Raw genomic sequence first — 16,209 nt, 5'->3', positions numbered from 1 at the left:
TAGCTCAGGCTACACGGCTGAACCTATTTGGAGTAAAATAAAAACCTGTAAGGACATAATGTATAGCCTTCATTGCAAAGTAAACTAGGAGCAAGCATGATGGATGAGTTAGGGTGTGAGACTGCAGAAAGCCATGAGTCCAGTTGAGATTCCTGGCACGTGGGTGCTATTTCTAGTGCTTCTGGCAGCCTCCTTGGGGAGGCTGGGTAAGTGGCTTCCCACATTGTTTTAAATCTTACTTTGCATGGAGCTCAGACTACCTCTCACTCTATAAGCCTGAAGTAGTGTCATGAACACCCAACTTCCCGTGCATGTCTTAAGTGACACCATGAGGTAATTTTTTCCCCTGACTATCACCATCTTCTTTCCAACCCACTGTACAGTTTTTGCAGCCCCTGCTGATTCTTTACTAAAAACTTTTCATTTTTTTTCTAAAACTTGATTGTTTTCCATGGGTTATAAAAACTCGGAACATGTCCTCCTTTGGTACAGATAATGCTGAACTGCTTAAGACATCAATTTAAATTCAAGGATATTCGTCACTACCTGCAATTAGATCAGATCAAGGACTTTGACCTTCACTTGAATGTGCTGCCTTGCCCTTGCCTCCCTTGGCTAGGGAGCAGGTCTGCTGCAGACAAGCGTACGCATGGAAGAAGACGACCTCTTTTCCCTGGGCGGTAGGAAGTTTCCCCCTGACATCACACGAGTGGCCACATGGACATTGTCAAAATCCCACAAAACTTGTCCTGCAGAAGAAATGAGTTCAGTTCCCAATCTTTCTCCTGGGGAGCTGTTACTGAGCTCAGGGCAAAACAGTTTTCAGTCTATAAACAGAAAGTTTGACCTGCTCATCTTAGCTGGCTCATGTAAACAGATCAGATCCTCGGAGAAGTGACGCAGGTTTCAGTAGGAAACAGGGCACCCCCTGCACATCTGGGATAGATCCTGCCTTGCTGCCCTGCTCCCTGCTGAGCAAGTGACAAAGCCCTTGAGATGCCTCCTCCTGCAGGTCACATGGTGCACATGGGGAGGGGAGAAGAGGGGACTCCCTATGGGTGTCTCTGGATCAGTAGGCACCAACTGGCTAATGGCAAGGCAGGGGAATAACCACAAGGCGTTCGCCTTTCAGCACGCTCAGAGGGAAATGGTCACAGAAGATGGAAGAGGGGGAGTACCTGTTGCCAAATGGCAGTGATTACAGCGGTGGCAAAATTCCAGGGAAATGGAGCCTCAGTTCTGTTTTATCAGGATCCTTTGTAAATTGCTATTAAGAAGTATTTTTCAACAATCTCATTTTTATTAGCCGTTTGTGCCCATTATAGTTTTCTAGTTGCTAGTTTGTTATGGCTGTAACATAAATAATGTTCTAAAAATGTCTCATTTGAGGAATCGCAGAGCTGGGCATGCCATTTAGACACAGATAAAAGCAGATGTAGAGGGTTTTCTTTGTAATGGGTCAATTTTATATTTAATAGAACTGTCATATAAACCTATACTAGCATTTAAAATGCAGTTTCTAGGCTATAAAATAAACACCATTTCTAATATTGCTGATGGCTTTCACCTATGGGACACAGTTCATTAAAAGCTCTATAAGGCATTTATGCGGGGTTGCTGCATGATTTACAATCTAGGAGACACCCCAGGCAACAAATGTGTTTCTCTCCCACCTTAGGAACCAGTTCTTCAAAAATATTAATGATAGCTGGAGGATCACCCAGCCAGGCGGGACTGGTCTGATCAGTGGAGCAGGGCTGGTGGAGCGGGGTGCGCCTTCTGTGGCAGGAGCTCTGTTAGGTATGGACGCCTCCTTCAGGAAGAGTAAGCCTGAGAAACACTTTTGCATTGGGTTCCCTTTACTGAAGTTTCTAAGGCAAGTGTCACCACAAAAAGAAACGTACCTGTTTCAGGTCTCTGTGGGAGGTGAGGTGGGACTGCCTGTGCTGGGCTGAGGGATTAGCTTGTTTGTTTTCCTGAGTTGGGCTGAATGACCCTCTGGAGGAGCCCACTTCTGTTCTTTGGCTATAGAAACAGGCATCCAGGTGAGATGGCTGAAAGAAGGTGGAAGCACCTGAACAGAAGTTCTGCATTACCAATCTAACGCAAAGCTGTGAGACAGTTTAGGGAGATTGCCTCTGGCATGGTTCCCGGTTTCATCCCAGGATGAGATAGATGTACTTTTCCTACTGGACTTGTGATTCAGAAACCCTAAAGCTTAGATTCTCTTGGATCCTAGTGTCCTTCTGAGCCAGACCAAGAGTGTGCAATTCCTTCTCTTTGAACTTTGGCAGTTAATAATATTTCCTCAAGTCTGCTGGGGGAGGAAGCCTGGGGAAGAGGAGGAGAAATCTGCGTCCCCACTCTGTGTGGAGTGCCCTTATTGATCCTCAAAGGCTGTGAGCTGGCACGCACTGACACCGTGCTGTTTGTCACTACACAGCAGCAAACAAATACCTACACTGAGACACACCTGGAAGCCCCTGTCCCCTATGGGGACAGCCCACCTGTTTGCTGGCCTTAAGGGGAGCACTAATGTTGTCAGAGGTGAAGCTGTGCATCTCCTGTGAAAGTCCCTGGGATCTCTAAGTCTGTCTCTGGCTGCTTATAGCTTTGTCAGACTTTAACTGGCTGTAGGGTTATTTTCCATGCCTCAAGATGATCTTTATTTGTTTAATGGAGCAAAATACTTCAGCCATTTCTGGCACTGGGGGAAAATATATATCGTTTCATTCTTTCTTTCTCTTTTTTTTCATTTTGGGAACCTCTTCTCCAATGCCCCCATGCTTTCCAGAAGGCACTTCAGTCTTGGTAGGGAAGGGGTCCTTAGCACTGATCAGGTGTGTACCACATTCTGGTTTGACTCAAATCTAACCAGATTCTATTGCTTTGAAAAATCTGACTAAAGTGTACTGAATAGAGACTTTGATATGACCAGTTAAATTTTCTCAGGAATCCATTCGCACTAAGTATTCTTGACCTCTTTACAGCAAAATGGTCACATACAGACCAATTGACCCGTGCACCTTGCCCAGTAAAACCAGGACCTTGCCCAGCAATGCTGCTCCATGCCCGGTGTGACCTGAGCTGCAGGTGGGATTCAGATCTGCAGGGTGGCACTCAGTGTCTTGGGCTTTCACTGTTGCAGGAAGACTGGACAAGGATCCTGGAATGGTTGCCTGAGACTTGACAGACAGAAAATTGGCTGGGGAGGTGGGGGGAGCAGGGGGCTGACACAGTGCATGAGGACTACTTAAGCAAAGAAACTGGGAAGAGAATGGAAGGTCTGAGAGACTGGGACCAGGCAGGTGCGCAGAATAAAACAGAGAGAAGGATGCGGGCACATACAGGAGAAAGGCGAGTGTCTGGCAGGAGGGAAGCGGCAGATGGGAGGAGAGGACTTCAGCGGCTGGATTGGAACCCAAGCAAACTGAGGTTTACTATCCTGCTGCCTTAGATAAATATTTCTGAAACCCACTGGCAAGGCACTCGTCTCATCCTCTGCTAATAGTGGTCCACAAGGAAAATAAAAAGCAACAAGTTCTGTCTGTTCCTCTGTTAACACAAATAGCTTAAGTATACACAGTGAAAGTAGTCTCCAAAAAGCAGACAACATGTCAAACTATATTGGTCTCAGTGTGGTACTTCCGAGGTTTTGCAATTTGAAGTAGGAATGCCTCCCTACTTGAACTTTGTAAAAAGACCTGTAAAGTTATTACTGTATCATGCAGTCAGAAAGTAGAAAATGCCAGGAGTAAGGTGGTCCATGAAACATCAGCTGGGTTCCCCCATGCTTGTACCTTGTAACAAGTTGCGAAATTTATGGTGGTGTTTTAGTGGGGCTTTCTGAGTAAATCAGACTGGTGGGCGAGTGCTATGTATATGTGCCTATGTGTGCCCATCTGTCCATCTTTATGCAGGTCAGTCACCCTCTTCCTCAGTAACTTTCCAGTCCCTTGGCTCATTTGAGCTGTATTTGACTGAGGGACAGTAGCCCTGAGATACTAGCTTCACACACATTTGTGGTAGTGTGTGGCTTTTGCCCCTGCCTCTAGCACAGGGCTGCTTGAAGAGACACCGCAGGCCTGGATACAGGTGGGCTCAGATATTTCAGTCAGAGGGAACTCCACCGTGACAGCCAAAAAAAAAAAAAAAATCGGTCTGAAAAAATGGGGTATTTCACACTAGATGAGTAGATGAGTAGAAACTCATGAGTTTCATCCCCCAGGGCCTCAGTTCCCTACCTGTCCATTAGGTCCTGTCACTGAATGGGAGCATTGCAAGAATAGTTTCCTATTTGTGGGACAATAAACAATCAAGAGAATAAACATATAAATTAATTCACAATGAAAGTCACAGGGGGGAATTCATCATTATCTTTCCGTTAAGAGGATTCAGTGTATTCAGATGTGGAGATAAATAGTTAAAAAGCCCACTCACTTAACCTTAGACACTTCACAGCAAGCCAGATGCTAGGATCCAAGTTGTTTTCAGCTCCCTTTAAAGTAGGTGATGACCTCAAGTGGCCGGAGTTGCCCTCGGGCTATATGTTTCTCCTCCAACAGCAGAAGGAACCTGTGGTGACCAGGCACCTCTCTGGAGTGCCTAAAGTGGGTGGGATGAGCTCAGGAGGCAGCAGCCGCTCTCCAGGCTCTTCTTCTAACATCCCGCAGATGTATGGGAAAAGCCTGGGCAGTGCTGCTCGCTACCAAGCGAGAGGGAGGGAAAAAGGGTTTCCAGCAGTGGTATCAGTCCTGCCTTAATTTTTAATCTTTTTTCTGGGGAAGGGTATTCCAATGCCTTTTCTTTACAAGTGATATTTATCTTACGAAGTTCCTGAAAGCCTCCAGCTTGGTCATGTCAAGCGTCGAACAGAGTTGTGAATTATTTTCCATCACAGACGGCTGCGTATAATTCTGAATCTGTATTTGGATTAAGTATCTTCACCAAAACTGGCCTAAATTTTACTATATCAAGCACTGTGAAGGCTCAGAAAACTCATCTGTCAGGATCTTTACAAAATCAGGCCACTTTTATTAACGACTGCGTATGCCAGGAAAAGAAGCTTGTGCCACAGTTTTGGCATATCCTTAAGTCACATTGAAGTTAATGCGCCATTAAGAGCCTCACTCTTAATGAATCCTAACGTAGGACTGCCTGGCAACCAGGAGAAACCATGCGGAGGCCAGGAGCTCTGACAAAACCGGGGAGAGCTGTAATGACTTCCTTATGACCCATGTCCAAACTGCACTGAGTGGAGCTCTGGCACACGAGAGAGCCTGGCCTGTAGCGTGTAAATAAATAACAAATGAGCAAGTCAAAGCAAAGGCAGAGATAAATGAAGTGGTTCACACAGCACGGCTATAGTTTTACGCTGTCTGCAGGCTGTGAAAGGCAAGCCATCATACTTTGGTTCAGGTTCTCAAAATCGGTTTTAGTGCCATAAAGGTTGACTTTTTTTTTTTTTTTTAAATGAGCTGAAGCCGTCTTCTGAAGATGAATAGAGCCAAGAGGGATAGTACTTTTCAACAAAAGCATTAATAAGTGACCATCACTACATGGATAAATGTAGTTTTGGACTGAAAGCAAAGTATAATTAATTTCAAATTTATAGGTTAATCTTTAAATTTATTAATAAACTGCAAAACCAGTCTGCACATTGCATTTTTCTGAGACCTACATGAAAGCCCATTTTCTATGTAAAGAGATCAGGAATACAATTGCCAGGAGGACTAAAGCAACATTATAAAAGGGCAGGTTTTAAAGCACTTTCAAATCAAAGTTGGCAATTTGTTCTCATGGTTTGCATGAATCGCATGCCGTGTTCAAAAATTAAGTTCTCAGACTAATGGAGTTGGGGCGTTTAACTTTCACTTGCCAACAAAGGACATGCTAAGTCCAGACACCTGCTGTAACCTCACCAGCATGTCCAGGGAGGGGGGATGATCAAGGAATACACTTCAAAATGTTATGACCAGGCTGAAAAAGATGGTTGGGGACAGATGGCAGACAGCTCAGCTGGCAGATGCCTGGTATCCTTCAGCGTTGAAAGAGGTGTAAGAGTCTAGGAAGGTGGGTGGTGGGTTCCTCTGCATAAGAAAAAGTAAATTTAAGCCTCTGTTACCTCAGTAAAAAACTACCAAGAGAACATGTTATGTCTTCTAGTTCTGGCTGAAAGACTGTCAGGGGGATACGATGCTCCATTGAGCATCCAGAAATTTCTAGCAGCCTTGAAAAAAAGGAATGACTGAGTCTGGCTGGGAGCTTGCAAGAAAGGTTCAAGATGAGAAGGCAAGTTGGAGGAACTTGAGTATCCATAGCATAAGTTCATCAGCAACAGCTGCCTACAGCAGCAAGAAGAGCAAGCCTAGATACTTCACCTATAGCTTTTGGACTTTGTCAAGCCCCGTGTGCTGGGATGTGCTACTGCAGGGCCAGGGATCTGGGCTCCAGCTCCTCCACTGGGGAGTTCACTCTGGTGCCACTCTGGCTTGTCACCCCACGTGTCATTACTGTGGAAAACTGGTGTGCAGATGGGAGGCTACAAGGACAGGGCTGATCCTACCCAGGCCTTGCCTTCCCAACTGGGAAACAAACTTTCAGGGCATGGATCCAGTCCTTGAACTTGGGACTGACCCAGTAACACAGAAATAGCTGCACAGAACTGCAGTGTCATCCAGTAGTCAGCAGACTCCAAATTACTGAGACCCCCTGAAATGCCAGCAAGTTACCTGTTTTTGCTGCCTGGTGGCTGGACAAGGAAATAACTCAATGAGAGAAAACTACGATGGACCAAGTAACTCTGGGGACCATGCTTACAGATCTTCACCCTAGCAAGCCAAAGATGAACCTCAGTTAACTCTCTCAGTTAAGGCAGTGATGGGAACTGAAGCCTTCATGGCAGGAATGACTGAAACATCAGGTCAGAAAGGGAATAGCCCAATAGAGAGATCAGCAAGGCAGCATGTGCCTGCTCAGGACACTGCCAGTCAGTCTGCTGAGGAAGATGGCTAGGAGGATCTCCAGATCATGACGCCCAGAAGAGACCTCCCAGCTATTTCCTCAGCTCCCCCAGCCTAATGGCAGCTCAGTGGCAAGGGCTGCCAAGGGGATGCCATGGGATCTCTTAGTAAGGAAGGGACTTCCAGAAGGCTCTGGTCCCACCTGCTGTTCAGAGCTGGCTCAGCTGAGATGCAGACTGGGCTGCTGGGTCTTCTCAGGCTACAGAAAGGACAGTCACCTTCTAGAGGGAGGACATGCAAAACGTTCTCACCAGGGAAGACTGCGGATGGTCTGGACAAGAAGAGGAAAGCACAGGCACCAGCTGGCAAGGGGGTGCTGATGGCTGGACTGGTAAATTCAGGGAGAAAAAGAATTGCCTCCTGGTTTAGCAGATTGACACGTTCACCAGCACATCTATGTGCTTATTGAATCGTTAACAATCTCCTTTCCCAGGCTGGGTGGAAAATAAGGAGTTTATATTTTCACCTGGGGTTTTGCTGAGGAAGACTAAGAGAAATTAGGAAGAAACCTAAAATGACCCTCCTCTGTGAGCTAAGGAGTGAGGATGCCCTAAAGGCTGGGCTGGGAAACAATGTCTGCTTACCAAAAATAATGAGAATAATGAAACACTAATCTGACTTATCTGTGCAGATGGATTTCCAGCATAACAGAGCAATGAAATAGCACGTCCCCCCAAGGGGAGCTCCTGAGCAGTGAAGCGTAATTCTTGCCTGAGAGTTAAATCTCAGTATGGCTCTTTGCTGTGAAATTACTGTGCTGCTGACAATACACACACAGGCACATATGCATACTGACGCTGGAAGAAAAGCTGTGTTGGCATTTATAAGATTGCAAGGTCAAAGTTAATTTTGTCAGATTTACTAATTGTTTTCAAACTGTGTCTTTTATTTAAGCTGATTTAAAAGTAAACTCTGACTTACTGTGATTTGGTTTTAAATACCTTTTGGTAACAGTCGTTCTGAATTATAAATAGCTTCATCCTTCTTCCTTCTTATCAAACTTTGACATATGCAAGATAATAAGAGGGAATTTAGAAATACTGATGCAAACCAGCCACCCCCGAGTCATGCTAAGTCAATAGTCCCTAAGAGTTAGTGTTCAGATCACAGAGGGAGTGTGTAGTAAGGGGTTGGGGAAGGGAGAGAGACTTCGATGGCTTTTGAGCCTGAACTGATTCATTAGTCACTCCATTTAAAATTGTCAAAGACAATTTTCGTAAGCATGAGTCCGTTTACCTTCTGTTTAGAGAGGTATATGGCCATACAACTACAAGTGAGCACCGTTAAAAGAAGATAGTCGTGGCTTACTGCATGCTGTAGGTGGATTGCTGTCATCACTAAAGCTAAAGCAGGGGGACTAGGGGGAAGATGAGATTTCATACTAGAATTTGTCTGCACTTGTGCTCCTGCAGGTATTTCTGTGCTCTGCTTTTTCCTTGAGATAATAATAATGTTTTAATTTTCTAAATAAAGATTTGCTAGATTTACTTTCCTGCAAGCAATTTTCCGGGGGCTGGACCAGGAACTCCCTATTCGCTCATGTCCTTCTCCTTAGAAACACTACACCAGATTAACAGGTAAGGAGTGGTACAAGAGGCAGGAAAATTCCAGATTCCCACTTGGGTTTTTTCTCTGAATACCTTGGCCCAAATCCTTGAATCATTAGTTACGCAATCAATTTTTGTACACGTGAGCATGACGATCGACTTCAGTGGGAATGCTCCCATTGGCAAAATAGTTCATACAACTTAAGTGTTGGAAGGACTGAATTCTGTGTAAAATGGTTGCATTTTCCACAACTTCTTTGTCCTCTGTGTGTTTTCAAGTTATGGCCTGTCATTTTATTGGCATGTCAAGCTTTTCCTTGGAGAACCAATGGAGCTAGGAGACAGCAAGTTGGTTCTTGTCTATTGCAAAAAGATGTGATGTATCTGCAGAAATGTAGTCTGCAAGAAATGTAAAATAATCCTTCTATCCTACCTCAGCACTGATACAGTCTCAGCTGGAGTACCGTGACCAGTTCTGGGCATCATACTTGAGAAGGCTACAAATCAAGCAAACAGAGAGTCCAGAGGTGAGCAAGTAGAATAATCAGAAGTCTAGAAGACATCACTATGGATGCAGAGGATGTGGAGATGGCACGACAGGATTTTGTTTAATCTAGAGAAGACAGAGATAGACACAACAACAGTCTGCAAGTATGCAAGGGGCCATCACAAAGACGAAAGGCTTAATCTGTTCTCCATATGCGTATGACAAAGAGAGATGAGCCTCATTTGCAAAATGGGAGGCTGATATCCCTTAATATTTTAATAACTTGCTAGTTTTAGGAATAAGACAGCAGTCAGCTTTTTTGCCTAGAGAAGAAGGATGGAGAAGGGGGAATCTTCTTCACTGAAGGCCTTCAGACAAACATCTCTAGACATGAATAGCCAGTCCTGTGTACTGGCAAGGGGGTGGTTAGAAGACCTCATGAGGTCCTCTCCAGCTCTATCTTCTGTTAATGTAATCAAGAAAATTCAGAGCTACATTCTAAGGGCAGGAATCTTATTATTGGGAGTAGAGAAAAGGGAGAAAGGACCAAACCATTGTTTTCAGACCTCGTAATGGAGCTTGTAAAGCATTGATAATGTTCTCTTTTGATTAGTGAAAGATGAGGAAACACCTTGAAAAAAATAAGCACTAAATTGTAATATGACCTTTTTGAGGAAAGATTTTCTTCCTGCTCCAACATCCCTTCATAACTTTTCCAGCTGATCTCTGGATTTTACCTCAAGGTGGAAAAAAGAAAATGACATCATCAAGCTGGCATTAAAGTGGCTTCTTATTTCAGATCCTTTTTGTCCAAATAATTTTAAAACTATTATTTGTAGCAATGATGTTTATAATGATGAAATTTCTATTCTTTGCCTTGTCCAAACCACAAACAGCAGGCCTAAGAACAAGCAATGCCCACTTTCATGCTGCACTAATTTGGCAGGAATAAAATCTTGCAAATTCTACTGGAGCTCTTTTCAAAAGTGAATGGATATGGGATCTAATGACATTCAAGTAATCTACTCAGGTTGCTGAGGCTGAGCGGAGGATACTTTAGATGGAAATCTGAGACTGAGTGGGTATATAAAAATACAGAAATGAAAACGTGATTTTTTTTTGTTATCACATGAAACAGAAGCCCTATATTGTTTATGGAGGAAGAAAGCTGAAAAAAAACTAGAGAGAGGAATTAATGCAAAAGACTATAAAGAAATGGAGCTGTCTCGCTCCTTAAAAAAAAAGGGGAAAAAAAAGTTCAGCATGGATCCATATGGTGTGAGATTTCTCTTCTGTGACATTTTTATTAAGGTTATGTATATGACCGTTCATCTTCATTCTGCTGGTGCTAATTGCTGTCTATTGGACCCTTCGCTACTGTGTACAGAGAACACATGCTTCCCCTCGACACTGCCATCGCTGCGAGTGCACTGGGTTGTTCTGCTGTCCTCAGATAGGAACCTGCTGCTGCTGCCTGACCGCAACAGCTGGGAATATTCTGCTTTTAAAAGCTTATCTTGTTGATACTTGAGTTGAGCTATTACACAGTGGAACAAGCAAACAGAATGAATGGACCCTCTGCGGGCAACTTATGGTAACAAAAAAAGCTTCCATGTGCTTTTGAATGTGTCTCTTGTCTTGGAATTGACAGTGATGTTTAGCATAGATGTTTCCTGCAAAGAAAACGTGATGGTATAGAGCCAGGAACATGCTAAAGAGAAACATGCACAGTAGACATGTTCAGCACTTGAGCTTCTTTGCAACTCTAAGCAACATTTAGAGACCAATTTTGCAAAGGTTTACTCGTGCAAATGGCCCCGCTGAAATGCAAGGGGCTGCTTTTTTCTCTAGAATGACTGATTTGATTAAGACTTACTTTTATGCACAAAATGAGCATGTAAGGCATATCCCCTCGATCTTCTATGGAGCTTTTAAGCAATCAGCCTGAGAACAAGGTTATTTGTTTATCAGCATGAGGTCCATGCACATACATAGATATACTGCACGTACAAGCAGATCAGAGCAGAGAAACACAAATATTCTCATGTTACGGAGGGACCACCCAGAGAAATACAGAAATCTATTAATTTTGCTTATCACTTAGATTCCAATTTAACAAAACATCTAATAGTGTCGTGAATTTTTCTGTCATGAAGGAAGTGTTAAAATCATCTAATCTGACTTCCTACGTAATGCGGACTGTAGGATTTCCTCAAGCAGTTCTGACTGGCACATCCACACGTTTTAACTGAAACTGTAAAAGTCAGCAGCAGCAACAAGAATAATTATCAGACTTAGGTTCATGCAATTAGAGAACTTTAAACTGTTACCTTCTTAACACATTGCCTTTTGTGAATGGTGCTGCGCTTAGCCATGCCCTGAACTACACACGAGTCTGACTACAGACTCCACATGACCTCTAGGCAGGAAAATCTCTCTTCTGAAGCCTTAATGGAGGTGTTGTCTGAGCAAGCACAGACCCTGAGTGACATGTGCATTATTCTGTGCATGGACGAACATCTGAAAATCAGACCACACTGGGCAATCTATGAGAGTTGAACTTGACACCTAACAGCCAGACTTACTTGTAACTTTGGTCTCACAGTGAAGCTGATTCTTACTATACGACCGCTGGTTTAACCCATTAACCTTAGTTAAGTGGCCAGTTCTAGCTGGCGTAGGCAACCCGTGGATACACAGTTCCTTTTCCCCCATTCTTGGAGGCAATTTTGGCTTAAGGAAAAGCTGTTCTCTTCCCCTTCCCCACCAATTCTGCCTTGTGCCACTTTCTCATTTGTGCTTATGCAACTGTTTACAGGGTTATGAAATAAACTGGATGAAGCTTAGAAGTAAATCCACCTATTTTCCTGTTGTATTAAAAAAGTGAGAGGCCTTCTTCAAGAGGCATTGATACATCCAGAAAAAGAGTGATAATTTGGAGTCAATACGAAAGGAATTCCTCTTTTCTGCTTCTATCACTGTAATGAAAGACTGAAAATTATTTGCATCTGAAAAAAATCATTTCAATAGGTGTACAGGCTACTTTCACTCCATGGCATTACTTAATCACTTTCTAATTATTATGTTTAGTTCATGTTTGAAATGAAACTGTTTCCAAAGAAAGCACTGAGAACACAGAATTTTGAAAATGGAACTTTGAAAATGCAATTATCCTGCAATTTTTTTCTTAGCTAAAAAAATTACTTTAATGAAAAATTACTAATTTTTTTGACACCTTTTCTGAAAATAACCAATTTTCATTATTTACATGATTTTTATTATTGCTATTATTTGCCTAGGCCTCATTAAGGGTAAGTAGCACCTCAAGAGGCTATTCGGCAGTGACAAACACACATATTTGTGCACATGCATATATATAGTTAGGCTGGAGATGGCTTAACGGGTTACTCTGAGGAGGAGCTCTCACTTACTGGTCAGAGAGATAAATTTCCAAAGGATACCAAGGTTACTAACAACTCCAGAAATCATTAACAAAACAAAACAAAACCAACAACAGAAAATAACACACTATGCATTTTAACTGGGATATCAACCTGCCTCTGGTCAAAAGACTTCCTTGTCACTCTCTGAGCGCTGCTCTAGGGTTCTGGACAGATTCTTTGTGGCATGTTTTGATTTTGGGGCTGTGATGATGCCTGGATGGGGCTAGATGCAGCATTCCACACTTTTTTTGCCAAAAGCAGTTGGTTTATCTGCTGTGCATCTTCGGGTTTGTCCCAAAGTTGGCTGCATTTTAGATGACTGGGGAAAGTGGTTCTTGTGTTCACATTTTTATTTAATGGAACAAAATTGTCTGCTGTTTCTCTAGAACAGTGCTATGTAATCTTTAAATTTTTGTGGTTACAAATGCACCTAGAAGTTAATCTTGGGTACTATTTTGCTTCCTTGTCTTCTTCTTCTCCTTTTCTTTCTTGTCCCTACTGTAAAACTCTGTCTTTTGTTCTTATCTGCACACTTCGTGCCCACAGGGTTCTGGCACAACAAGTCAAATTATTACCTCTTTGTTTCCATGTACAAGAAAACAAGGATGCTGTCCTTACTTGAGGAAGGGAGGACCAGACTACGCATTTGGATAAATGCCTTGCCAGCTTTGAAATGTCTTGTAAAATTCTGTTAATATTTCTCTGCCATGCATGAGGCTTGCATCAAGTGCCTTTTTCAACAGCATCACTGTAGACAACCATTTATCAGGTGTATATTGTATGGCAGCACGGTGTTTGGAAATTCCATTTGCCATATGTTATTCATGATCCTTGCTCACAGCCTTCATTTGTCAGGGGATTTAGAGCTCAGCTGTGTTTAGTTTTTGGGGCTTGAGAACAAGTTGACCCACAGGCAGACACCTAATGATATAATTTGTTCAGTGCAAAAGGTTTGACTGCCCTCTATCAACCTTTATGCAGACAACTCCTTTGAATACAGTAATGGATGACAATATCAAAAGCATAAATCTCGGCAAACTTCAAGGTTTCCTGGAAAACATGACTCTTAAACTTTAGGCACATAGACATTTGGCACAATGTCAGAAACTTTCTGGACTATTCATTTATCCAACTCTGGCCAAAAATAACCAAAGACTCTATGTGTCTGTTGATTTGTTTTGAAATCCATTCAAAACGGCAAAGAAGTTAAAAAGTAAGAGACCGGCAATTGAGAAACAAGACTTCTGAAGTATGAAAGATCCTTTTCTATATCTTACAACATGTGGTGCTAACAAGCCAGGTCATGTCCCTCATACAAAATGCTTTCTGTGAACTTAGTGTGGTTAAATTAGCAAGTAGAAACGACGCAGTTCAGGTTCCTTATGGTTTTAGAAAGTAGTAAATAAAGTTCTTGCTGGAGGAGCTGCTTCAGCGGAGAACAACACGCTGATGACTGTGGGATCACCCTGTGGGCAGGACAGTGCAGCCAGGGTAATGATCTTCTTCTTAAGCCCTGTTGACTTCAAGGGCCCCAGTTGCCTTTTTTTAAAATCTGTCCCATTATTAACTTTATGCCTTCTGTGTGACATCCCCTGGCTTTTTATTCTTCCTCTTCTCTGTATGCTCCTTCTGCTTTCCCCTGCACTACCCCTACTAGCAGGAGGAAGATAAACCCATCCTCCTGCTCTCTGCTCAGCCTCCCCTTGTCCTTCCCCTCAGCATGTGTCCTCCTGTCCTAAGCAGAGGGGGTGGTCAGGAGACACCACAACACTGCACTTTCTCCTCCTGTTTTGTCTTGTCATTCAGGCCTTCATTTGCCTTGCGCAGGAGGTCTTGTTGCTGAGCCAATGAACATCCTCAGCTCCAGACTGGAGATGTGCCCTTGTAGCACAAGATGTCTTGTCACTGTTTAGTTCAACCTCAACCCTTCCATCACTATTAGGTTTCCTTTAAAATTACAAGTAAATGAGAGAAAATTAAGCTTCTTTTCTTTTCTTTTTTTTTTTTTTTTGTCAAAACAGTCTCTTTAGGCAACATGTCTATCACTATAGACACATGAAGCTGGTTGCACTTTTCCTCATCTTTCCTGCTACATACCCAGCATCTCTTTCAACAGCTTGAGGTTTTCTTCATTAAATCCTTCTTCACTCTCATTCATGCCAGTATGCTTACATATCCCAACAGGAGTGATCGGAAAAGAAGGGCAATTATAATAATTTATGAAAAAGTAATTTTCTTTGTTACTGCTTCATGTTATTCTTCTTGTTATTGAGTAGATGAAGGAGTTACAGTGTTTTGCATCTGCAGCAGTCTTTTTGATTTTTATCTACGCAATGTCCACTGAAAAAAAAAGCCCTTATTTCTGTTTGGAGCCCCTGGATGCACTGTATAATCCCTGTAATAGTGCCAATAGCAGTAAAAATACAACAAAACATAGAGCAGTTTTCCAAAAAACACAGCGCAGAGTCTGCATGTGTCCTTGCAAGGGATTTGTGACAAACTGGCTGGCAAAAGGAATGCTGTCTTCTGAGTTTCAGCTGCTTCTACAGATGAAGGTCTGAAGATGCAACAAGGTCCCTCTCTGAAAGCCAAGCTGCCTATGAAACAGGCAGGAAGAGAAACTATGCTCTACTCTTGGATAGATAATATTCTGTAGACTGTGAACGTTGGAGTATGGCTTTTAGGTACCTTAACGGAAATCACACTTTTTTCAGTGTGACTGTTCTACGTATATGAAACAAAGGTGGACCGGGAAGGCCAGCTGGCTGTGAAGAAGAGGTAGTGGAGAAGACAGGAGCAGAACAGATTGGAAGGGAGATACCGAGCAAAGAGGGAAAGCGGGCAGCAGGTTTTAACTTTCAGAAGTCAAGGCAGTAACTCCAGCCTGTATGTAGCTTGGAGACTGCTGTGTCTGTCTCAGAAATACATCTTCAGCACCACTGAAGAAGAGCTTCTGCATTCAAGAGCTTTTCTGTTTTCTCCAGTTATAGGATCTCCTTTTCTAACAATCTAATGAAAAAAATACTTATTAATTCTCCCAATAAAAGGTGCTTAATTTTTTAAACAAGCAACAAAGATTATTTCAATAAACATACAATGGCAATGCACATGCATGAGAGATGGCTACTCTTACTTTTCCTCATCAGGTGTTTACTGCAGCTGCTATGGTGGTGTTAACAATTCATGAACATAGCTGGGCTTGTGCATCAGTGCAACATCTCCACTAAAGAAATGGTCTGGTACAGTGGGCCCAGGAGAAGGAGCATCCTGTTGCTGAACAAGGGTATCCATCTTGCTGTGTGGTCCTATCAGGTCATTCGCTCTTTTACCAAAACATCAGGTTTTGAGGTGGGAAGATAATGAACCCATCACCCATTGTGAGAATAAATCAGTTATCAAATGCTTTCAACATGGAAGTAGCTAATTAAGAAAAAGCATCATTGCTGCATTTTGACATTTGCAAATGGGAGATGTAGAGCTCCAGGATTTGGCACATCTGAAACTGCAGAACATGTGTGTAGTTTGGCTCTGCTTAGAGCACAAGTTAGCCCAATCTTCTTCTGTGAATTATTTGGCAGGCCTTCTTTCCCTGCCCCCACAATACTGTCAATTTTCAATAGTAAATCTCAGCTCTGAATACTCCATCCTAATTCTACATCCAGCCCTGATATAAATCAACTAGTTTCCTCCAGTGGACCTACGCTAGTTTC

Source organism: Egretta garzetta, unplaced genomic scaffold (genome assembly GCF_000687185.1).
Source record: "Egretta garzetta isolate BGI_Z169 unplaced genomic scaffold, ASM68718v1 scaffold397, whole genome shotgun sequence".
In the NCBI taxonomy this organism is placed as follows: domain Eukaryota; kingdom Metazoa; phylum Chordata; class Aves; order Pelecaniformes; family Ardeidae; genus Egretta; species Egretta garzetta.
Note: the sequence above shows the minus strand (reverse complement) of the source record.